The sequence below is a fragment of the Miscanthus floridulus genome, chromosome 8 (assembly GCF_019320115.1).
Source record: "Miscanthus floridulus cultivar M001 chromosome 8, ASM1932011v1, whole genome shotgun sequence".
NCBI lineage: Eukaryota > Viridiplantae > Streptophyta > Magnoliopsida > Poales > Poaceae > Miscanthus > Miscanthus floridulus.
The window spans coordinates 171,167,553-171,193,858 of NC_089587.1; the positions used below are offsets into that span (position 1 = coordinate 171,167,553).

At 44.5% G+C, this 26,306-nt stretch overlaps 1 pseudogene; it reads right to left on the reverse strand.

The window, feature by feature from the left end:
• Positions 1-15,211: 15,211 nt before the first annotated feature.
• LOC136470173 (UDP-glycosyltransferase 85A1-like) lies at positions 15,212-25,636 on the reverse strand (annotated as a pseudogene).
• Positions 25,637-26,306: the final 670 nt, after the last annotated feature.

Consider the following 26,306-nt stretch of genomic DNA (forward strand, 5'->3'; position numbering starts at 1 on the left):
AGAAATAATGCCTTGTTCGACAACATGGATACGTAGCTAAGTACGGTCGTAGTTAGAACTAGCCCGTTAACTTGAGAGGCGTAAAGCGTATTTATACGAGTCACGATTGCAGTCAATTAATTATATCTTTGCATGGCATTACATTGCATATCATAATAGGGACGTCGATGGATCACGGAGTCATCGGGAGTTGCTGGAGGAATGGTGCTTTTGGAAATCATGTCGCCATGATGGAAAGCTAACTTCTGATTATATTTTTTTCCAGGCAAGCCCCGGTGCATAACTCCTACCTTTCTGCAGTTTAAATTATATTTGTGTATTAAATTTCAAGGAGTTGAATGAAACCACTTGCATATATATCTTTATCCTATGAGTCTTACTAGTATGACAGGATCGTGTAGATTGCTATGCTACAGGACTCCGGTAGAAGTCGAGTGATTGCCTGTCACTCGCGAGATATAGGAAATATGTTACTATATGATTATCACCTGGAATATATAAAATGGTGGAAAGGAAAATGGTGACTGGACAGGGATATGGTTTGGGTATTGGTGGGTGTAAGAAGTTGTGTCGCCGCGGAGGCGGGTCATAGCTTGATTACACCGTTTTTCCCTGTCTGGTCGGTTAAGGACCGATCGTTGCATATGACTCTAGGCAGGTCACAGACTTATTATCCCGAGCACATACTTGTGTATGGGCGCTTGGAAGACTTGTTGCTCTCTTGTCGCGGATCCGGCTCTTTCCGGACCGACTGTCAGGGTTTTATTTTGGTGGAGGAGGTCCTTGCACCGCACTGAGTCCAGGACTCAGGGGTGGGGGCTTGGAGTCCTAGTTTGGACAGGGACCTGGACACACGGGATAGGAGAGTGATGGGTTGGTCCTGCTTGTGCCCGGGGTACAAGTGGGGCGTGTGTTTTCGGGGTACCCAGCTGGGGGCATTGATTCGCGAATCGCCGGGTTATCCGGTATGGCTTGTCTACGGTTTAGCATCGTAGTAAGAACTGAAAGATGGAAAATGGACAAAGGAAATCTGATTGCTTACCACCTGCTTGAAAGTAGCACAGGTGTTTACATAGAATGGTTAGTTAATGAACCAATGCGGCTATTAATACAAATCGAATATAAGGACGCACGCTTAGTAATGCTTCCTGCAATGCAATGAACCCACAAGCCAAATAGCTTTGCATATCCTTGGAGTCTTTTCTTTTTCTCCTATCGGGTAAGTCTTGCGGAGTACAATTGAGTACTCAGGGTTTTACTTCCCCTGTTGCAGATGACAGGTGGACGCTTGAGCTGACCTTTGTGTGTGGATTTCCTCCTGGTGGGCTCAGAGAGGATTTCTTTTACGCTGCGATCGTAGTCTTTATTTATAACTCTCACTAAATGCTTTTATAAAAGAAAGTTTTACAATCGGTTGTCATAGTTGCTATATATCAATAACTCCTCATGTCATTAGTAGATGTTTATTTCCGCTGTAACTCTGTTCACATGTTCTATTCCGCTGTTAAATTAAATTGTTGATAACTCTGATAATATGATTTCATTCCGCTGTTATATTAATAAATATTATATTCTGATGTTGTATTAAAAGTGATGTAAGAAATGGTTACGAATGATGTAAGCTTTATTCCCTCATTTGTGATCCTGATGGCAAAAATGTGGATTTTCGGGTTCTCCCCTGGGGTGTGTCCGACGGAACTGAGTAATCTAGTGTTCTCCCCTGAGTGCTTAGTGTCTAATGGAAGACAAGCACTCCTGTGAGGCATTAAATTAGGCGGTTCTGCCACAAATGGGAGTTAAGGTTCGGAGTAAAATTATGTTTGGGAACTATGGTCTATGGTTTGGAGGAAGATATTAGTTTGATTTTATCAATGTTAAGGTTGATTATTTAGTTAGAAGTATGTTTACCATGTATATTTTTGTTGCTATAAGTGTTGGTTATATTATTTTAGTTGCAAGGCAAATGATTATATTTTACATTAATTTACGTTATTTTGATTGATGTTTAATTTAAACCATTTCATTAGATGGAAGACATGTTTCGGGAGCAGTTATGGTGAAAACGGGGTCATTCTAGAGAATTGTACCCCGATGAGTCTAGCAAAGATGTCCCGTCCCTCCTGAACACCCAGTCCCTAACTGTGATTGTGGTCGTCCGGCCGATATGTTTCAATCAAGACATCCAGACACAGTGGCTCGTTGCTTCTACACATGCAGTCATTTTAATATAAGTATTTGTTTCTATATATTTTTTCTTCATTTATATTACTATGTTACTAATATTTTGTTGGAATTTTATTATGTAGGCCCATGAGAGGTGCTTTTTCTTTCAGTGGATCGATGGTGCAGACAAGTTTGACCTCAGGCACCTCCTTTTCGATGATTGGTGGAGAGGGCGACATCCACGAGAGCACTTCGAGCGGTGGGTTCCACCTCCCCCTAACCCCCTCCAATGACGGCTAAGGAGAAGCACTTAGCCACAGTTAGACGACTCGAGGAAGCTCCTTTGTGCGATTGCGGAGATCGAGCTGTGATAAACCCTGAGAATACGTTGGAGTTTGTGTGTCCAAACAAGCATGAAGTAAGTGCAAAGTGTATGTGTTGAAATGTTGAGCTATATGTGTTCTTGTACTAATGTCACCTTATTTAGGTGTATTCAATGGAGAAGTGTTGTTTCAAGGAGTGGTTGTATGATCCTAAGAACCAATGGCCAGAAGAACCTCCAAAGGCAAAGCAAAAGAAGAAAGAAAGGTTAATTTACAAAGCACCTCTAGTTAAGTGCGAATGTGGTATAAAATTCAACTACGGTCTAGTCCCTTCGGAGCTTGGAATAGGCCATTATTGCGGCCATATGGTTGACTATGATGAGGTTGGTTATTTTTGTGGTAACCATGAAATCGTATTTTGTTTCTTTTGCTAAGACATATATGATATAATTTTTTGTTTGAATAGAGCACTAGGAAATGCAGGTGGGAATGTTATGATGGTCAAGCTAAGTTCTTGGATGAACTGAAGGGGAAGCAAGTAATTGCACGGAAGAGGGAATACGGACCTAACTACGTCAACCTATTCGTTAAACATCACAAAGACAAGATGCGTGCGTTTACTAAATAGCGCGGTATTTGTAACCCGATCGATGTTGGGCTTGACAAATAGGGATTGGAGAGACGGGTGATGTTAGAGGAGGAGAGGGCAAGGAAGGAGGCAAAGGAGGAGACAAGAGTACAGATGCAGGTCTTGAACGGAGCATGTTGTTGTATTATGTGCTAATGTGTGTTTAAAAGCCCTTTTTCGTTGCCTGATTTTGAATGTAATATAATCGCGTTGCTAACTGATTGTATTTTATACATAAAGGAATTGGATACAACAAGAAACATGCTGCAGAGGTGGCTCGCGCAAGGTACGAGGAAAAGAAGTTAGATGAGCATAGAAAGCGAGCTGGTCGCACCGTTGAATCACTGATTATGTTGTCTGATGAGGGGGACGAGGATGAGGCTGACACTACCAAACTCAGTAAGCTCATTGCTCTAGCAGAGGTGGGCTTGTAGACGAAGGAGGCTGAGGATGACACTGGCAGACTAAGAGAGCTCATCACTCTAACAGAGGCGGGCTTGCAGGCGAAGGAGGATGATGACGCATTCTTTACTAAGGCCGCAGAGGCCATAGATGAAGCGGAGGCCGCTTACGATAGGTGACATGGAGGTCAGAGCAATGTAGGTGAGCCTAGCCACATGAACAAGGAGGAAGAGAACCCGTTCTTGTTTCAGGCCGTAGATGAAGTGGAGGCCGCTTACTACAGGCAAAAGGCAGATCAGGGCAATATAGGTGAACCTAGCCACAGCAATAGGGTTGTGGTTGAGGATTGGTACTCGGACGATGAGTTGCTTACTTAGTATATTTCTGACTATGGGTTTTTGATTGCGCTATCTGTTAGTTCTATGCTTTATTAATGATCAATGTAGCTATGTACTAGAAATTCTATTGTGTTGTCTTATATTCCATTTGAATTATTGATGTATTGTACCCATGTATCATGTACTCGGATTACCCATGGTCGATCTTAAGTGATCCCATCCGTTTGTATCATGCGTTGAGAATTTTTAAAACAAACATAATCGAGTGAAATTATCTCGAATATGGCACCATAGCCCACTGGTTCTGTCATGCCATAGCCTAGGTTTTGCCACGCCATAGTCCACGGCGTGGCAGTGACATGGACAGAAACCAACCAGCCTCAATTGAGCTGCTATCGGTGCTGTAAACAACTACAAGTGCTGCCGCGACCGTGCACAAGTTGAAACAAATAAGAAGCAAATAAGTGGACGATAAGTTGCCACATAACATTTTCATTGGTTTATGAGTCTGCAAGTTTCAGACGACAATATTCATTCGACATAAGTTCGACGTAACGAACTAAGTCCCAGAAATGTAAGGATCCCTCGAACGCCTCTTGTAAACCTCATCGTCCGATAGAAGAAGGGGGTCATCGTACTCCATCTCAAGAAGGGGGTACATCTGGTGCGGCATGGGAGGGGCCATCCTGTTACAAATTGATAAACAAAGGGTTAGAGTATTCAAATTAACATTATGTAGTATTGCAAAATTTGAACTACTTGTTATGCAATATGAACACAATATGAAAGGACATGCTACCCTCGTCTTCTATGTCTGCTAGCCTTGTGACCAGATTCTTTGCAAACAGAGCAAAGATTCCTGCCACAGGTCTCGTTGAAGTCTCCCCATCATACATGTCTTTGCCGTACCCTCTCATAGCGTCCATGTCCCCCTTGAGTCGCTTCTTCTTCCTCCTACTCTTCCCTACCTTTATTAGATCCGGATGCAGCACGTAGTCATAACCATTATAAGGTGGCCACTATGTCGGGTCAAGGTATGGCTCGAAGCTCATCTCCCAAATACTAATGGTGTTCGAATAGAGATACAAGGGTGACATATATGGTAGATCCTCATAGTTGTACACGCGAACCCTGCATGCCATGATCATATGAGAGCAAGGGGCATGCATGATCTGAGGGACGTTGCAACTTCACTCTACCTTTTCAAGATCAACTTGGTAGTTTCGTCCACCATAATGTTCGCCGCCCAAGCTTGTGCCACCCTTGCCCCGCACGCTAAAGATATGGCGGCGAGGTCCATATGGCTCAGTGGTGTGCTGCTTGGTCAATTCCTCGGCCTCCTTCAAATGTTTAGCTCCGGCCTTTTCAAAACACCCCTACTCAGCTATATTCCTCTGTGCAAGTTCCCACCTCTTTACAAAATATTCGTTGCACTTATGAAAGGATTACTCAACAATTCCAGACACAGAAAACGATCGAACTACGGTGAATACACGGTTGAAGGACTCCGAGGAGTTAGTGGTCATGATGCCATACCTGAAACCCCCCTCATCATATGCTAACATCCACTGAGCCTTCTGTTCCATCAGTGCCTCTAACCAGGCCTTTCCCGCTTCATTTACCATCTTGTCTAGTTCTCTCTTTGTCTTCTTGAACTGGTGCTCTGTACATACACAACATAGAGCCTTTACCTTGTCTCATACCTCCTACTTCCGCTGACGCCGCTAAAAATTAGCGGCAAAGTGTCTCATGCACCATCTATGCACTAGAGGCGGGAACCCATCTATATGCTCAGCTGTAGCATTAAGAAGCCCTAGGTGACGGTCCGAGATCAAACATATAGTGCGAGATGGGTCAAGCACTTGTACACGTAGAAGCCGCATGAACCTTGACCATGATTCATTGTTCTCTCCCTCTGCCAAAGCAAAAGCCATGGGTACTATCTGGTCCTCAGGATTAATAGCAGCAACCATCATCAAGGTGCCTCTGTACTTTCCTATCAGGAAAGCCATCAACAAGTACGACTGACCAACAAAAGTATAATGCATGTTCCGTTTGCGCGAACGACTAGAACACACGTTAGAGGACATGCCTCAACGGGTACCGAAAACACATCCCTCTGGTGTCCACGAACCATTTTAAGCCAGGGTTGTAGTAATGCATTGCACATAAGATGCGGGGCACCCTGTTGTAAGCTTTCTCCCAACTACCCCATCGAATCGCCAGGGCAATTTGCTTAGCACGCCAAGCCTTTCCGTTCTTCACATCGTACTTAACGAATCCAGATATGGGTTGTTGTAAAAAAGACACTGAAATGTCGTTATTATCATCAACGAGCCCCAATATACGACGGGCAAGGTAACGTGTAGTGAGCTGCTGATGATTTTCCTTCCCCCTATTTGATAGGCAAGTGTGGGGTTCGATAACTTTACTTATCCTCCATTTGCCATCATTCTGTCTCTTTCGTGCATTTAACCTCCATATACAACCGTTTTTGCATATCATATGGTACCTCAACTCCTGGTCCGAATGAGTGACGATGTACGGCCTATGGTGGTGCACAGCATAGTCCTGAAGGAAGAGCTTCATCTCTGACATTGTATTGAATATCATCCCCTTCCTAAGGGTTTCTTTCTCATGATCATATAATGATTTCCTACACATCTGAGACCAGTGTCACAAACTGTCATATCCATCATGCTGACATCTCTATAGTTTGGAACACCCCTAAAAGGTACGTTCATCGACCTTAGTTGCTCAAGCTCAGTCGCTGTGTGAGGTGGTGGTGGAACATACTGCTGCGCTTAGCTAATTCTAGCCCATGAATCATAGGGGGTATCATCTGCTGCTAAATCTATGACTAGTCTACCCTGAGCCTAGATACCATGCAAAACCTCAGTTGCTACTGGTAATGGCATAGTAGAACCGGTACTAGCATGGCATCAACCGAAGTTGGCGTAGCATCTGTACCTCTTTGGTCATCATCAGAATTGTCTAAATCACAGCTAACTACATCACCAATCCTATCCTCCTCCTCTTCTCGTTCGAACTCATTCACATCGAATTCATTGCTTATACAGCCTACTACAGTTGAATGAAACTGCTCCTGCGTCAACTGAACGTCCAAATCTGTGTTATCCTGAGTTGCTTCTCCTTCGACTCCTAATTCTTGTTCATTGCCTCCAACACCATCAATGAACGGGTCGTCCTAAACACCCTATATCCTGTACCCATTCTCCACCACCACCTCAGCCACGGGCACATTGGAACCTTAGAGCACCCTAGTGTAGCGGGACCAGTGAGCAGGGTCGCGCAAAGGCACGAGGATATAGTGTGCCCTAGTCTTCCCAGTATCAAACCTTCCCTTCAGTGTGAAATCACCATCAAACTTTGCATTCAAACGGACACAAAGATCGTTGAAGCTAGGAGGTTCATCAAACCATTCCAATTCTTCTTCCATATCCTCAAACATACCATCTTCTCGCCTAACACTTCCTCCATATAAAACTCTAACACAACAATCCATCTGCAAAAGCATTTCAAGAAACTTCATCAAGTCGTCGAAATCGTTGGACGTAATGTCCATAGTAATATTAATACCTATTCTAACTATAACTATACTGACTAATCTAATATTAACATCTATACAAGGCTAACTATAACAACTAATTAGACTAAATGCAATGTATAACTAGACTCACTAACTGTACTAACTAAACTGCCTAACTTTACTATCTATACTAACTTACTATATTACCTATACTAACTAAACTAACTAACTTTACTAATTATACTTTACTAATTATACTAACTTTATTTATTTTACTAACTTAATATACTAACAATGTCGATTCAATCAACAAATACACTAGAGGAGTACCTCGCGGTAGCGGCGCTCGTCCTCGCGGCGGTGGCGCGCTAGACTGGGCCGGGAGGCGTGAGCGCTGGCCTCGACGGGTAGCCGTCGTGTGTGGCCAGAGGGGGTGGCGTGCCGACGTGCGGGCACGGCGGCCGCAGCTGGCGGCCGACGGCCGTGGCGTGCCGGCATTAGTGGTGCGGTGACCGGTGTGCTCGGCGGTGGGCAGGCGCTGCCGGCGGCTGGCGCGGGCGGGCGTGGCGGCCAGGCGCAGTCAGGCGGGCTTGCTGCTCGGGCAGGCGGGACTGGCCGCGGGGCTTTTATTCGGCTCTGCCACGCCACAGATCAAGGTGCGGCACTGCCGCGCCAAGATTGGTGGCGCGGCAGGCCCTGCCACGTCACCGGTCAGCATTTCAGGTCATCGCCACGTCAGCCACCCGCCGTGCCACCATGCATGGCGCGGCACAGGCTTTTCGCCGTCCCATGGTAATAGGCGTGGTCAAAAGTGTTAGTTTTGAAAAAAATAGTGTTAAATTAAAATTAGTTTATAAAAAGTGTTAAAATTTAAAAAATTCTAGGCTGCAAGAGGGGTTCAGGATGTGCACTGCAGGCCAAATGACTGAGTGTGGCGAGGGTAATGTAGAAAAAGCTCGTGGCCTCGTGATCGAGGCTAGCAATGAACAGCTGCCATATCTCTCTTGGAAGGTAAAATCTGAAATTAAATGTTGTCATATAATCATCTCCCTTGCTGGCTCATAGTATCTGAAATTAACAGCTGCCATATTGGTAGCTAACACTTATACTGTACTCCCTCTATCATATAATATAGTGCATTCTAGCATTCAAAATTTATCCTTAAATATAATGCATTCTATAGGATAAAAATTAATTTTGTATTAAATACTTTCTATTTATCATCCAATCACCATTAATCATGCCGATGATAAGATTAGGAAATAAAATGAGGATATATGTGTCTTTTATGTTCTCTCTTAATTTATCTTAAAATTTCTAGAATACACTATATTAGAGGATGGAGAGAGTACTCACAAAACACACCACACCAAGTTTACTCGAACGAGGCCAGTAATGAACAGCCGTCGTATCTCTTTTGGCTGGTAAAATCTGAAATTAAATGTTGTCATATATCGTCACTTTTGCTGGCTCGTGATATCTGAAATTAACAACTACCACATTGATAGCTAAAACTTATACTATACTTCGTACTACTAAAACACACCACACCAAGTTTACTCGTGGCCTCGAGATCGAGGCCAGCAATGAACAGCTATCGTATCTCTCTTGGCTGGTAAAATCTGAAATTAAATTTGTCATATATATATATCACCATGGCTCGTGATATCTGGAATTAACGGTTGTCATATTGCTACCTGAAACTTACTATACTAACAATACACATCAGGTTCATATTGTAGCCACATAGGACATATTTGGTTTCCTAGCTATCCCCTATCCAGGCTCCATTAAGCTAATTTGAGTATGTTTGGTTGGCTGAAGAGGCCTCTTAACTAGGTCCCAGAAGGCCACTGACAGGCACTTAGCCTGGCTAGGTGGAAACGACAGGCACTTAGCCTGGCTAGGTGGAAACGAAGCGAGCAAGCGTTCTCGCTAAGCTAGGCTGCGTCTAGCTTTTGGGAAGACATGAATTTGTCGAGGCATGTATATGGTTGAATTATTCATAGCAGGCCCGAAAGCTTTTGGGATGCGAAAGCTTTACTGCTATAGTTGTTGTGAATAAGTGCCATGTTCACTTGATTGATAAGCCATGGCTGAAAGTACTGTTGGCTGATTTGTTGTGAGAGAAAAATATTGTTCGTTGGCTGAAAAAATACTGCTTATAAGCCAAGCGAACAGGACGAAGATCAATGTGTAACAATCAAACTTATTGCTACATTGTGCTGAATTATCAGATGATGATTCTTAGTAACACGTTTTGCTACAAATGGTTATGTGTTTATTCATTTATGGTATTTGATGAGAGCTACGAGTACAATGCTGCCCTACTAGTGATTATTTTGTGTTTGATAATTGATATATGCTCTTACTAGAATTTAGATTGTTCTTTCCAACGTCTTTGTGGATTTAGCTTGAATTCCTGTGCTAGGAGGCTTGCGAACGAGGGCGGACTCAACGTAGCTCATTGATTAGATTCCTTGTATCTAACTTGTTTACTCGGATTCAAAGTGCCTTCAGATGCTACAACCTGCTCATTTTTTATGAATTCTTCAATCTCTTCCTCCACCAGTTCCTGGCTGCCATTTACAAGTTCATTATCATCTGTTATAGCTGATGTAATATCTGAACTTGTTGGTTCTGTTGCTATGATCCTCAAGTCATTTTGTCTCATTGTTGGTTGATCATCTTGATTTTCATGCTGTACCTGTAAATATATTAGCAACAGTCTTAGTTTCTCAGTAATGTCATTTATAATACAAATATTTTTTTTCAGTGTGGACTGAAATATTTGAAGAGATCATTTTTATGTACCTCATCAATGTCCATGTTATTAAATACATCAGTTTACCAATGGTATTGTTGAATTTCAGATCTATCATCATCAGTTGTGCTTGTCGTTGCTCAATCATCATCCGCGATGATTGTCATTTCTCCATCCTGTTTTTGTAAAGATAAGTTTTACTTTGATACCATTACATACTTGTATTGCTTATAAATGTAATTAAAGTGGCTCAGCTGTCTATATCTACCTCATATGACAGCCTTGACTCTGATATTGACCAGTCAGTTTGTGGTTCAAAGATTCCATCCAGATCTTCAAGTTTTATATTCTGTTTTATTTGTTTGATAATGAGAATGGTTACAATTTATAATATAACACAACTAGTTTGATAAGCATATATAATATAGTTTTACCTCATTCCTGTCATTTCCAAGTATTATCTTTGTTAATGATCCTTGTATCTCTTCATGTCGCTACACAGTTTATAATGAAGCATTGAAATTAAAGTACTGTTATGCTGAAATTACATTGCACATATGTGTGTAATTTGCATATGTCTGAATTGTAATTTTTGTATACTGGTATTATAAATTTTACCTGCGTATTTCAGTCAGTCTGATTATCTTCCTGAGAGTTCCTGATCAGTTCCATCATAAATTCAGTGTAGCCTCCCTACATTGAAATACATTTTAGTCAAAAAACAACCTTCTTATGTTGGCATTTTTTGATTCTAAGCAATGATTTGGCTCACCTTTTTGTATCTCTAGGTATTTTAAAGGTCACTGCAACAATTTGTGCCTGCAAATATTTGGTAAAGAGCTGACTGCACTTCCTTAATTGCTTCTTGTGTGTTCACTGATGTTGGATAATCATCACATCTACTTGTTGTGACATACATATTATTCTGCTTTATAAAAAAAGCAAGCAGCTGAGTACTTATATAGCTTTTTATCAGATTCTTCTTCTTTTCATTGCATCATTGAATTGTGTTTCTTAGCTCAAGTAGTTGATCAAACTCGACTGGTGCTTGTATTAGTTGCACAAGGGAAGCAATTGAAACCTACAAGAAAATGAAGAAGCCATTAGTTCTCATTTATTTAATGTTTGTGTCAACTGTTTTGAATTAGAAAAAATTTTACATCATTATTGCTTTCTTCTTGGCGAATCATTTCCTCATAATTCTGAATCTGATATTGTGCCTCTGACATTTTCTACTGCCTTGTTCTTCTTTCTAGATTCATGTTCTGTTATAACATCCAGATTTCATGTTTTGACAGTTAGAAGGTTTCTCATCATTACATATTTCATGCATCTAACACACATAAGGAGATTAGATTCAAATGATTGGTGTACTAACCTTAGCTATTGAGGTTTGTGGTTCCTCTTCGATATGATCTCTACCCCTTTGCCCTGCTTTGTGTGTACAAAGTTGCATGAGCCGGATCTTTAAATTGTATACATGTACAGTATAATTGCATTAGCAGCAAGTATAATTGCACTATGTTAAATGTGTAATTTCCTTATTTTTGTTCTGTAACTTATTTATAATAGGAATATAGCAAATGCATAACAGATATATTTGTAATTTTTGTTGAGGATTGCTTAGTGGTGTGGCTATGCTTGTCTTGTGCAGGAACAGCACAGCAGTCCCAGCAGCAGCTTGGCGGCTGTTTTCAGTTTTGCACTAAGTTCTAGAAGCTACTGCTCTGCATCTTTGAGTTTCCTAAGGAGTTGCTGGTTCGGTTTTTAGGTGTGCACCAGTAGCTTAGTTGCAATTTTCCATCTTGGTCAGTTTGATAGTGTTTCTTTAGGTGACTAAAATTTTAAGCATGAACAATCCCTGCAAAGTATTGGTTGAGGAACTAGGGTGCGATCAAAATAATTGGTTGAACCCCCAAGTGCTGGACCTGCTTCTTGTGCACACTGAGCAACCAGGGCTACACCCTGCTATTGTAGCAAGCACAAGCAGCAGACCATCTTTGCCATCCTGAATGTCTTTTCTATGGATCTACATTCTCCTAGTCTTTGATCTGAGTTGTTATTGTTTTTTGTTGCTTTTTCAGAAAGTAGATTCAAAAGATTAGGATACTAACCTTTGCTGATGAGGTATGGATCAGTCATCTAGTTCTTCTTCTTGAAATTTCCTATTCTTCTTTGTAATCTGATGTCTCCCCCTTTCCCCTGCTCTGCTTGAGCAGAGCAGAGGCTTCCCCCACGTAGATCTGTTTTTGCTTGGCTCCTCTCACAAGTCTTTATATTACTATGTATTCATGGTTTAGGGCTTTTATTATGGGTTGCTGCTGTTAAATGGCCCAATTTGTAATTTTAGTTATATTCCTATGTATTCATGGTTTTGGGCTTCTCTTATGGGCTGCTGCTATTAAATGGGTTATTTTGTCATTTTAGTTAATGGGCCAACTTTGGTTGCACAGAAATTATAACAGATTTTCTCTACGTGGGCCTTCTTTAAAAATCCATTGTTTTAGAGGCAGACAACAAACGTGTGCTACCTTGTGCTAAAACACATGGCTTCTTCTCTGTTGGAAATCATATGTTATGCAAGCACCAACAACCATGTGCTAGCTTGTGCTAAAACACATGGTTTTTCCTCTGTTACAAATTGTGTGTTTTGCAGCCAGCAAACAACCATGTGCTACCTTTTGCTGAAACACATGGTTGTTGGGTAGACAGACTCAAAAGAATAACTTCAGATTTGGATAGAAGAACAGCTAGAGCATGAATTGATCCATATCAGATTACAAGCCACTCCTAGCAAAACAAAGCTATGATGGCAAAAAGCTCAAGAACAAGAGCCACTCCTCTCTCTAACCCTAGTCTCCTCTCAACACCACACAGATGAGAGTGACACTTTCAAGAATGGATGCCCAACCAGCCCCTTCACATATATATAGGCGCCCATCAAAAGACAAAAACACCCTCACATGAAGTAGCCATCTTAAATACCCATTAAGGGGTAAATTCGTCTAAATTTTTCTTCATCGATCCAACGAACCCGGCACCTTCTCGACATCGCTTCGCCTCGACGCAACCCTCAAGATGCCACCACGTGTCCGTCGATCCACCACTCCCCGATTTTGAGGCCCAAACCGGTCAAACCCGTCGCCGATGGTTTTGAGGCCCAAACCACCAAACCGTCCACTCCTGGTTTCGAGGCCCAAACTAGCAAACCGTCCTCCGATGATTTTGAGGCCGAAACCACCAAACCCCTCTGATAGTTTTGAGGACAAAACCACCAAAACGTCCGATGGTTTTGAGGATGAAACCACCAAACCCCTCCGATGTCGACGCGTGTCCGACCTCCGCCAAGCTTGACGCCTTCACCTTCTTTTTTGACATGGACGACGCCATCTACATCACCCATGTAGATACGTATTCAGCCTCCACCAAGTGCCACGACGCCATTGTCTTCCTCCTTGACTTGGTAAACACCATCTTCATCACCCATGTACTCTTGCACCTGTCGATGTCCCCACGTGTCAGCCACCGCGACTGGTCACCCGGCGTCCTGGTCCCTCGGTCCAAGCCTCACGTCCGTCCTTCACCGCTCACAGTCCATCGGCACGGCACGTCCCTACTTGACCTTCACCTCACCATCAACCACCGCCTCCAAGCTCCACACCTACGCACTACAGGCCAAGAGACATGTTGCACAACATAACTCAACACAACACCTCCAATTATCCATTAGCGTAATCAAGCACATATATATAAAATATGACTTAACCGGGAAAGCCTCAAACCTTTCACACATGTGTCAATCATTCATCACACACACATGGGCACATCTGCACCATGTGTTCACAGTAGTCTCTTTAAGAGTAGTTATAAGGTTAAAAAAACCACAACTAATTTCTATGCTTGTCAAAGTATGTAGACACAACACACAAGAATCATATCTTTAATGGATTATTCTTTTAAAATATTTTTTGTCCAATCACATGTTTTCCCTCTCTAATATTTACCAATCAGGCGAGATTTACCTTACTTTTGTGAGAGAGCCAAATTAGCTCGCTCGATGAGGCAAGGCAGAGCCACTAGGGAATCAAGCAACTCTTTACTTTCTTGTACCCTTTTTTCATGTATATGTACATAGTACGCCAACACTTATCAGCTTCTTTAATAGGGCTTAGAGCGCCTTTGACCAAAGAAATCTATCTTCATAGGTCTAAAAAGAATCTAATTTTACAATATAATAACAAAATTACTCCTTTGCAATCGCCTAAAATTTTGCTTTTCCCTCAGTCACCCGCTTCCCCACGCTCTTCCTTCTCAACTCCAGCGGGCGGTTAGGTGGCGGGTGGCCCACTCTTCTTCCTCAACTCCGATGGGTTTAGAAGGGGGTTCGGGGAAGCCAGACCGGCTAGGCGGTGGCGATGGCGAGAGGGCGGCGGTGGAGGCGCTCGGGATAGGTCGGGGCAAGGACGTCCATGGGCGGAGCTCGACATGGATGAAGGAGGAGGGAAGGGGAAGAAGACCGCGCCACGGGCGCATTAGGGTTTCGCCAGAGCTCCACGTGGAGCTTTGGCGAAACCCTAGCGTGTCGCGGCGGGGCGGTGGGCGGCTGCGAGACGAGGATGAGGATGAGGGCGCAGCTGCCAACGTGGCAGGCGGAGGTGGGAAGCGTGGAGGAAAAAGATGCAGGTGGGGCGTAGCGAGGCAGACACGGTGGGGCGCGGATGTTGAAGATGACTGACAGCGTCATTCTCCTGCTGCCAATGCATACCCGTATAATAATGCATGAAACAAGCATTTTGTGTTTGACAAAGTTTATATAAAAATATCATATATATTGAAACCAAATAAGTGTAACTTTTTTTATTTTCTATTTTCAATCTTGTGTTATACGTATGGATACACTTATGAATTTAGTCAAACTTTAGATAGTTTGGCTAAATATAGAAAACTGAAATTATATTCTTTTTTCAGGAAAGAGCCGTCAGCACTTGGGTCGGACATGATTCTTGATTAGGTCGTCCAGATTGGTCAATCCCTGTCGCCAGGCTACGTGGCCCGAATGGCGGCCTCCTTCCACTCCTCCGCCCTCTGCTTCATCTCCCTGCCCTTGTCGCCGGCCATTGCCTCTCGTATCGTTGCCTCCAGAGCCTCCTGCCGCATGTCACCGTCGACCTCCATCCCAATCCCCACTCGGTGCACGCGTACCGACGGTTGGTCTGCTGCTCCGCGAAGAAGGGCCAGCACAGCATCGGCACCGCCTCCTGCTCGCACCAGCTCGCCAGGAGGCACCTGCCCTTGGTGGACTCCACGAACTCGGGTGGCAGCACGGTGGTGTCGCCCTTCACCAGGTCGGGCCGGATGATCCACAGGAAGTCGCAGCCACTGCCCGCCAGCCCCCACGCGAACTCCACCAGGTCCTGGTTCGACATGGTGGTGATGCACCCGTAGTTCACGTACACCACGGACCGGGCCGCCCTGCCGACCAGCCACCACAGGCAGGTGTGGTCTTCCTTCCAGAGGCTGGCGCGGACCGTACCGAGCGCGGCGGCGGCGTCGACGACGCCAGGGTTAGGGACAGCGGTGGCTAGCCGCTCGAGGAGGAGACTGAGCGTGCCGATGGTGTAGACGGGCGGCAGGATGGCGCGTATGGCGTCTAGCGCCCTTGGGTCGAGCTCGTCAAAGGTGTTGAGGATGACGGCGGTGGCGGCGTTCGCGCGTGACACCTCGTGCATCATGAAGTCGAGTAGGATGTCGCCGCACTGCATGGTGTAGATGAAGCTCGGGAAGTCCCTGAGCCGCATGTGCGTGCTCATCCCACGCGCCCACCCCACCGGCGTGTCCAGGTACCCGTTCATCAGCTGCGCTTCGTCTGCAGCATGCATCATGCTCTACCGATCACATAGGGAGTACATGATCCATGATGCGTTCATCACTAGAGGGCACAGCATGTATCGATACCAACCTATGAGAGGCGCAAGGCCTCCGTCCATGAGGAACTGGAAGTGGCGGTAGCCCATGTAGCGGCAGGCGCTGGCTGTCTAGAAGAGCAGGCACGGCACGCCGATCTCCTTGGCAGCGTCCACGCCAAAGCTCATGACGTTGTCGGCCACGACGCACGTCACCGGCGGCACCCTGCCATCGCCGTCGTTGAGGCGATCGAGCAGGCTCTTGAGGTTCGGGAGGCAGGTCCTCATGGTGGAGTCACAGAGTGCGGTCGGGTCCTACGTGGCGTCGACGTCCGAGTGCGGCAGGCCGTCGAGGATGGTGGCGAAGCGGAAGCCCGATGGGCCCGCGACGGCCTGGGGGCACCAGGACCGGATGAGGAGGCGGTGGTTGTACTCGGTGATTTTTTAAAATTTTAATACTTTTTTAAACTAATTTTAAATTTAACATTGTTTTTTTTAACTAACACTTTTGGCCGTGCCTGTTGCCATGGCGCGGCGAAAAGCCTGTGCCGCGCCATGCATGGTGGCGCGGTGGGTGGCTGACGTGGTGACGACCAGAAATGCTGACCGGTGATGCGGCAGGGCCTGCCGCGCCACCAATCTTGGCGTGGCAGAGCCGTACCCTGATCCGTGGCGCGGCAGAGTCGAATAAAAGCCCTACGGCCAGTCCCGCCTGCCCGAGCAGCAAGCCCGCCACCCGCCTGGCCCTCTGTTGCCGCCTTCCTCCCTCCCTTCCCTTCCATTCTCCGGCCGCCTCCCTCCCTCCTCGTCCTCGTTCAAGTAATGACGCACTTATTATTTTTGTTTGAATGGTGGATAGGAATATTATGAATGGGAGTTAAGGTTAGGAGAAAAATTATGTTTGAGAACTATGGTCTACGGTTTGGAGGAAGATATTAGTTTGATTTTGTCAATGCTAAGGTTAATTATTTAGTTAGAAGTATGTTTACCATATATATTTTTTGTTGCTATAAGTGTTGGTTATATTATTTTAGTTGCAATGCAAATGATTATATTTTATATTAATTTGCGTCATTTTGATTGATGTTTAATTTAAACCGTTTTATTAGATGGAAGACATGTTTCGGGAGCAGTTGTGGTGAAAACGGGGTCGTCCTTGAGAATTGTACCCCCGATGAGTCTAGCAAAGATGCCTCGTCCCTCTTGAACACCCAGTCCCTAACTGTGACTGTGGTCGTCCGGCCGACATATTTCAATCGAGACATCCAGACACACCAGCTCGTTGCTCCTACACATGCAGTCATTTCAATGTAAGTAATTGTTTTCTTATGTTTTTTTCTTCATTTATATTACTGTGTTACTAATATTTTGTAGGAATTTTATTGTGTTGGCCCATGAGATGTGCTTTTTCTTTCAGTGAATCGACGGTGTAGACATGTTTGACCTCAAGTACCTCCTTTTCGGCGATTGGTGGAGAGGGCGACATCCACGAGAGCACTTCGAGCGGTGGGTTCCACCTCCCCCTAACCCTCCTCCAATGACGGCTAAGGAGAAGCACTTAGCCATAGTTAGATGACTCGAGGAACCTCCTCTGTGCGATTGCGGAGATCGAGCTATGATAAACACTGAGAATACGTTGGACTTTGTGTGTCCAAACAAGCATGAAGTAAGTGCAAAGTGTATGTGTTGAAATCTTGAGCTATTTCTATTCATATACTAATGTCTCCTTATTTAGGTGTATTCAATGGAGAAGTGTCATTTCAAGTAGTGGTTGTATGGTCCTAAGAACCAATGGCTAGAAGAACCTCTAAAGGCAAAGCAAAAGAAGAAAGAAATGTTAATTTACAAAGCACCTCCAGTCAAGTGCGAATGTGGTGTTAAATTCAACTACGGTCTAGTCCCTTCGGAGCTTGGAATAGGCCATTATTGTGGCCATATGGTTGACTATGATGAGGTTGGTTATTTTTGTGGTAACCATGAAATCGTATTTTGTTTCTTTTGCTAAGACATATATGATATAATTTTTTGTTTGAACAGAGCACTAGGAAATGCAGGTGAGAATGTTATGATGGTCAAGCTAAGTTCTTGGATGAACTGAAGGGAAAGCAAGTAATTGCACGGAAGAGGGGATATGGACCTAACTACGTCAACCTATTCGTTAAACATCACAATGACAAGATGCGTGAGTTTGCTAGACAGCGCGGTATTTGTAACCCGATCGATGTTGGGCTTGACAAATGGGGATTGGAGAGACAGAGACGTTAGAGGAGGAGAGGGCAAGGAAGGAGGCAAGGGAGGAGACAAGAGTACAGATGCAGGTCTTGAACGAGCATGTTGTTGCATTATATGCCAGTGAGTGCTTGAAAGCCTTTTTTTCGTTGCCTGATTTTAAATATAATATAATCGCATTGCTAACTGATTGCATTTTATACATAAAGGGATTGGATGCAATGAGGAACATGCTGCAGAGGTGGCTCGTGCAAGGTACGAGCAAAAGAAGTTAGATGAGCACAGAAAGCGAGTTGGTCGCACCGTTGAATCATCAATTATGTTGTTTGATGAAGGAGACGAGGATAAGGATGACACTGCCAAACTTAGCAAGCTTATCGCTCTAGCAGAGGCGGGCTTGTAGGCGGAGGAGGCTGAGGACGACACTGGCAGACTGAGAGAGCTCATCGCTCTAAAAGAGGCGGGTTTGTAGGCGGAGGAGGATGACGACACGTTCTTCACTTAGGCCGTAGATGAAGCGGAGGCTGCTTACGATAGGTGACACGGAGGTCAGAGCAATGCAGGTGAGCCTAGCCACATCAATGAGGAGGAAGAGAACGCGTTCTTGTCTCAGACCGCCGATGAAGCGGAGGCCGCTTACTACAAGCGAAAGGCAGATCAGGACAATACAGGTGAACCTAGCCACAACAATAGGGTTGTGGTTGATGATTGGTACTCAGACGACGAGTTGCTTACTCAGTATATTTCTGACTAAGGGTTTTTGATTGCACCGTCTGTTAGTTCCTTGCTTTATTAATGATCAATGTAGCTATGTACTAGAAATTCCATTGTGTTGTCTTATATTCCATTTGAACTATTGATGTATTGTACCCATGTATCATGTATTCGGATTACCCATGATTGATCTTAAGTGATCCCATCCGTTTGTATCATGCGTTGAGAATTTCTAAAACAAACGTAATCGAGTGAAATTATCTCAAATACGGTGCCATAGCCCACTAGTTCTGCCGTGCCATAGCCCAGGTTCTGCCGCGCCATAGTCCACGGCGCGGCAGTGACACGGACAGAAATCGACCAGCCTCAATTGAGCTGCTGTCGGTGCTGTAAACAACTACAAGTGCTGCCACGACCGTGCGCAAGTTGAAACGAATATGAAGGAAATAAATGGATGACAAGTTGCCACGTAACATTTTCATTGGTTCATGAGTCTGCAAGTTTCGGACGACAATATTCGTTCGACATAAGTTCGACGTTACGAACTAAGTCCCAGGAATGTAAGGATCCCTCGAACGCCTCTTGGAAACCTCATCGTCCGATGGAAGAAGGAGGTCATCGTACTCCACATCAAGAAGGAGATACATCTGTTGCGGCATGGGAGGGGCCATCCTGTTACAAATTGATAAACAAAGGGTTAGAGTATTCAAATTAACATTATGTAGCATTGCAAAATTTGAACTACTTGTTATGCAATACAAACACAATATGAAAGGACATGCTGCCCTCGTCTTCTATGCCTGCTAGCCTTGTGACCAAATTCTTTGCAAATGGAGCAAAGATTCCTGTCACGAGTCTCGTTGAAGTCTCCCCCACCGTACATGTCTTCACCATACCCTCTCATAGCGTCCATGTCCCTCTTGAGTCGCTTCTTCTTCCTCCTACGCTTCCCTACCTTCATTAGATCTAGATGCGGCACATAGTCATAACCATTATAAGGTGGCCACTGTGTCGGGTCAAGCTATGGCTCGAAACTCATCTCCCAAATACTAATGGTGTTCGAACAGAGATACAAGGGTGATATATATGGCAGATCCTCATAGTTGTACCCACGAACCTTATAGGCCGTGATCATATGAGAGCAAGGGGCATGCATGATCCGAGGGACGTTGCAACTGCACTCTACCTTTTCAAGATCAACTCGGTAGTTTCGTCCACCATAACATTCGCCGCCCAAGCTTGTGGCACCCTTGCCCTGTACGCTAAAGATATGGCGGTGAGGTCCATATGACTCGGCGGTGTGCTGCTTGGCCAATTCCTTGGCCTCCTTCAAATATTTAGCTCCGACCTTTCCAAAGCACCCCTGCTCAGCTATATCCCTCTGCATAAGTTCCCACCTCTTCATAAAATATTCGTTGCACTTATGAAAGGAAAACTCAACAATTCCAGACACAGGCAACGATCGAACTACGGTGAATACACAGTTGAAGGACTCCGAGGAGTTAGTGGTCATGATACCATACCTGAAACCTCCCTCATCATATGCTAATGCCACTAAGCCTTCTATTCCATCTGCGCCTCTAACCAGGCCTTTCCCGCTTCATTTACCATCTTGTCTAGTTCTCTCTTTGTCTCCTTGAACTGTCTATACATACACAACATAGAGCCTTTACCTTGTCACATACCTCCAGCTTCCACTAACGCCGCTAAAAATTACCGGCAAAGTGTCTCATGCACCATCTATGCACTAGAGGCGGGAACCCATCTATATGCTCAGCTGTAGCATTAAGAAGCCCTGGGTGACGGTCCGAGATCAAACATATAGTGCGAGATGGGCCAAGCACTTATACACGTAGAAGCCGCATGAACCATGACCATGATTCATTGTTCTCTCCCTCCGCCAAAGCAAAAGCCACAGGTACTATCTGGTCCTCAGGATCAACAGCAGCAGCCATCATCAAGGTGCCCCTATACTTTCCTATCAGGAAAGTGCCATCAACAAGTACGACTGACCGACAAAACTAGAATACATGTTCCGTTTGCGTGAACGACCAGGACACACGATAGAGGGCATGCCTCAACGAGTATGGAAAACACATCCCTCTGGTGTCCACGAACCATTTCAAGCTAGGATTGTAGTAATGCATTGCACATAAGATGCGGGGTACCCTATTGTACGCTTCCTCCCAACTACCCCATCGAATCGCCAGGGTAATTTGCTTAGCACGCCAAGCCTTTCCACACTTCACATCATACTTAATGAATCTAGATATGGATTGTTGTAAAGAAGACACCGAAATGTCGTTATTGTCATCAACAAGCCCCAATATACGACGGGCAAGGTAACGTGCAGTGAGCTGCCGATGATTTTCCTTCCCTCTATTTGATAGGCAAGTATGGGGTTCGACAACTTTACTTATCCTCCATTTGCCATCACTCTGTCTCTTTCATGCATTTAACCTCCACATACAACCATTTTTGCATATCACGTGGTACCTCAACTACTGGTCCGAATGAGTGACGGTGTACGGCCTATAGTGGTACACAACATAGTCCTAAAGGAAGAGCTTCATCTCTGACATTGTATTGAATATCATCCCCTTCCTAAGGGTTTCTTTCTTATGGTCATACACTAATTTCCTACACATCTGGAGACCAGTGTCACAAACTGTCATATCCGTCATGCTGACATCCATATAGTTCAGAACACCCCTAAAAGGTACGTTCATCGACCTTAGTTGCTTAAGCTCAGTCGCTGTCTAAGGTGGTGGTGGAACATACTGTTGTGCTTAGCTAATTCTAGCCCATGAATCATAGGAGGTATCATCTGCTGCTAAATCTGTGACTAGTCTACCCTGAGCCTAGATACCATGCAAAATCTCAGTTGGTACTGGTAATGGCATAGTATGAATCGGTACTGGCATGGCATCAACCGGTGTTGGTATAGCATCTGTACCTCCTTAGTCATCATCAAAATCGTCTGAATCACTGCTAACAACATCACCGATTGTATCCTCCTCCTCCTGCTCCTCCTCTTTCCGTTCAAACTCATTCACATCGAATTCATTGCTTATACAACCTACTTTAGTTGAATGAAACTGCTCCTGCATCAACTGATCGTCCAAATCCATGTTATCCTGAGTTGCTTCCCCTTTGACCCCTAATTCTTGTTCATTGCCTCCAACACCATCAATGGATGAGCCGTCCTTAACACCCTACATCCTATACACATTCTCCACCACCGCCTTAGCCATGGGCACACTGAAACCATGGAGCACCCTAGTGTAGCAGGACTAGTGAGTAGGGTCGCGCAAGGGTATGAGGACATAGAGTGCCCTAGTCTTCCCAGTATCAAACCTCCCCTTCAGTGTGAAATCACTGTCAAACTTTGCATTCAAACGGACACAAAGGTCGTTGAAGCTAGAGGTTCATCAAACTATTCCAATTCTTCTTCCATATCCTCAAACATACCATCTTCTCGCCTAACACTTCCTCCATATAAAACTCTAACACAATAATCTATCTGCAAAAGCATTTCAAGAAACTTCATCAAGTCGTCGAAATCGTCGGGCGTAATGGCCATAGTAATATTAATACCTATTCTAACTATAACTATACTAACTAATCTAATATTAACATCTATACAAGGCTAACTATAACAACTAATTAGACTAAATCCAATGTATAACTAGACTCACTAACTGTACTAACTAAACTACCTAACTTTACTATTTATACTAATTTACTATATTACCTATACCAACTAAACTAACTAACTTTACTAACTATACTTTACTAATTATACTAACTTTATTTATTTTACTAACTTACTATACTAACAATCTCAATTCAGTCAACAAATACACTATGGGAGTACCTCGTGGCTGCGGTGCTCGTCCTCAGCGGGCAGCCACCGTGCGTGGCCAGAGGGGGTGGCGCGCCGGTGTTCATGGCACGGCGGCCGGTGTGCTCGACGGCAGGCAGGCGGGCTTGCTGCTCGGGCAGGCGGGACTGGCTACGGGGCTTCTATTCAGCTCTGCCGCGCCACGGATCAGGGCGCGGCACTGCCGCGCCAAAATCGGTGGCGCGGTAGGCCCTGCCACGTCACCGGTCAGTATTTTTGATCGTCGCCACGTCAGCCACCCGCCGCGCCACCATGCATGGCGCGGCTTAGGCTTTTTGCCGCCCCATGGCACTAGGCGCGGCCAAAAGTGTTAGTTTAAAAAAAACAGTGTTAAATTAAAGTTAGTTTACAAAAAGTGTTAAAATTAAAAAAAAATCTATGATGCGAGGGGTTCAGGATATGCACTGCAGGCCAAATGACTGGGTGTGGCGAGGGTAATGCACAAAAAGCTTGTGGCCTCGTGATCGAGGCCAGCAATGAACAGCTGCCATATCTCTCTTGGAAGGTAAAATCTGAAATTAAATGTTGTCATATATATCATCTCCCTTGCTGGCTCGTAGTATCTGAAATTAACAGCTGCCATATTGGTAGCTAAAACTTATATTGTACTCCCTCTATCCTGTAATATAATGCATTCTAGCATTCAAAATTTATTCTCAAATATAATGCATTCTATAGAACAAAAATCAATTTTGTATTAAATGCTTTCTATTTATCATCCAATCACCATTAATCATGCCGATGATAAGATTAGGAAATAAAATGAGGATATATGCGTCTTTTATGTTCTCTCTTAATTTATCTTAAAATTTCTAGAATACACTATATTATAGGATGGAGAGAGTACTAACAAAACACACCACACCAAGTTTACTTGAATGAGGCCAGTAATGAACAGCTGCCGTATCTCTTTTGGCAGGTAAAATTTGAAATTAAATGTTGTCATATATCGTCTCCTTTGCTGGCTCGTGATATCTGAAATTAACAACTACCACATTGATAACTAAAACTTATACTATACTTCGTACTAATAAAACACATCACACCAAGTTTACTCGTGGCCTCGAGATCGAGGCCAGCAATGAACAGCTATCGTATCTCTCTTGACAGGTAAAATCTGAAATTAAATTTGTCATATATATATATATATATATATATATATATATATATATATATATATATATATATATATATATATCACCATGGCTCGTGATATCTGGAATTAACGGCTGCCATATTGCTACCTGAAACTTACTATACTAACAATACACATCAGGTTCATATTGTAGCCACATAGGACATATTTGGTTTCCTAGCTATCCCCTATCCAGGCTCCATTAAGCCAATTTGAGTATGTTTGGTTGGCTGAAGAGGCCTCTTAACCAGGTCCCAGAAGGCCACTGGCACTTAGCCTGGCTAGGTGGAAACGAAGCGAGCGAGCGTTCTCGCTAAGCTAGGCTGCGTCTAGCTTTTGGGAAGACATGAATTTGTCGAGGCATGTATATGGTTGAATTATTCATAGCAGGTCCGAAAGCTTTTGGGATGCGAAAGCTTTACTGCTGTAGTTGTTGTGAATAAGTGTCATGTTCGCTTGATTGATAAGTCATGGCTGAAAGTACTATTGGTATTTTTACTAGCTTCTTATATAGCTTCAAAGTAGTATAACACATCCCGGATAGCCAATGGTAAGGGTTATATATAGCTCATCCACTAAAATTATTTTATTTAGGAAATTTGTTTTCATGCTTAAAATATTTTTATTTATTTGAAGCAACATTTTCTCATAAAGCAGATGTGTATCTTTTAAAAGTTACGTGTTATGAAACAAATCACATATATTTCTAGATTCTCATAGCACAGAAAGCAAGAGAACCGAAAGAGAATCGGTGTGAAACCACCCTCCACCCGATTCTATAACCTAGCTAAGGGCATGTTTGTTTCCCCGATGCCGTATCGCGCGTTTGCGTTTGAGCAAACGCGGCTCGGAGACCACGTTTTGGAAATCGTGGGGTCTAGTTCATTTCTTCGGACTCCACACCACGGGCGACTACGAGTCGCGCATCTGTCGTGGGGCGTTCGGTGGGTTTAAGCACAATTCATGAGAAACGTTTCTCGGCTGAAACATTTGGCCTGTAACCCGTTTGTTGCCATTCCAGGTGATTCTCGAAAGAATTGGAAACGATTCAACTATAGCCAAATGGCCCCACAAAACTGAATAGGAATATAGGACAAGAATGGGTAAGCCTCGCAAGTTGCAAACACGAGAATGGCTCAGCTTAGAGCAAGGCCAATATATTGCAAACCAGTCCAAAAGAATGGGCCCTCTGCCAGTAATCGTTAGCTATTGCATTCTCCACAATGGCTGTGTTCCGCTGGTACAAAAATCAGCCAGATTCACTGTTCATGACTGAATGTCACTGTTCACATTCTCATAAATTCCTCAAGATTCTTCAAATTCCTCGACCGTGTTCGCTTGGAGGAATCTACAGGAATTTGTGAGAACGTGAACAATGACATTCAGTCGTGAACTGCAGCCCATTAAGGCAGGGTCCACTAGGAAATAAAAAAAACATCCAGTACCCAACTTCTGCAGTCCGTCACCCAGGCCCCAACGCCCGCGCTTCTTCTCCCCTCCGTCTCGTAGCATCCGCATCTTCTTCTCCGCTCCTTCTCGTGGCGCTCGCTCTCTTCGCCCTCAATCTTCCAAGGTCGCCCCATGCCCCTCACCGGACACCAGAATCGAGCGCCCTCTGCCCGGATGGAGCCTTGGTTACATCAGATTTGAAGCCCCTAACTGCTTCCTCCTTGAGTCCTTCGGGCACCAAACAGCTACCTCGCGGGCGGCACGAACGGCCGAGACGGCGACCTCGCGACCCACGTGGACGGCCAAGATAGTCGAGACCGGGGCGACATCGTGTGTGGCTTGCACAGATAACTGAGGCCTGAGGTGGCGAGCTGATGGACTGCACGGCCGGCCGCCCGGCGACCTCCAAGGCGCATGGAGTTGCTGGTGCGATGAGCAACCGACGAGCTCCCCATGGCGCAAGGCTGTCGCCGACCCGAAGCACAGCTCCTCGCCATGGTCACGGCTGCCACAGGTGCGAGAGGCAAGGGAGGGAGAATGAGGAGAGAGAGAAATCATTTGTTTATTCCTTATGACTAATCCATAGAACTATGGATAGTTATGGACTACCTTCGTAACGTTGCAGCTAGGTGATAGATAATATTTTAATGCATATAGACTACTTTTGGTACTAGTAGAGATACAGTGACACAGATGCAGCACCCGAGGTCCGAGCCTAGGACACTAGCTAGGTACAATACTAGTATCCAGCGCCGATCTTGCGAGACGCACCACCAGGCCGAGGAGCCTTGGCGTCGTTGCTTG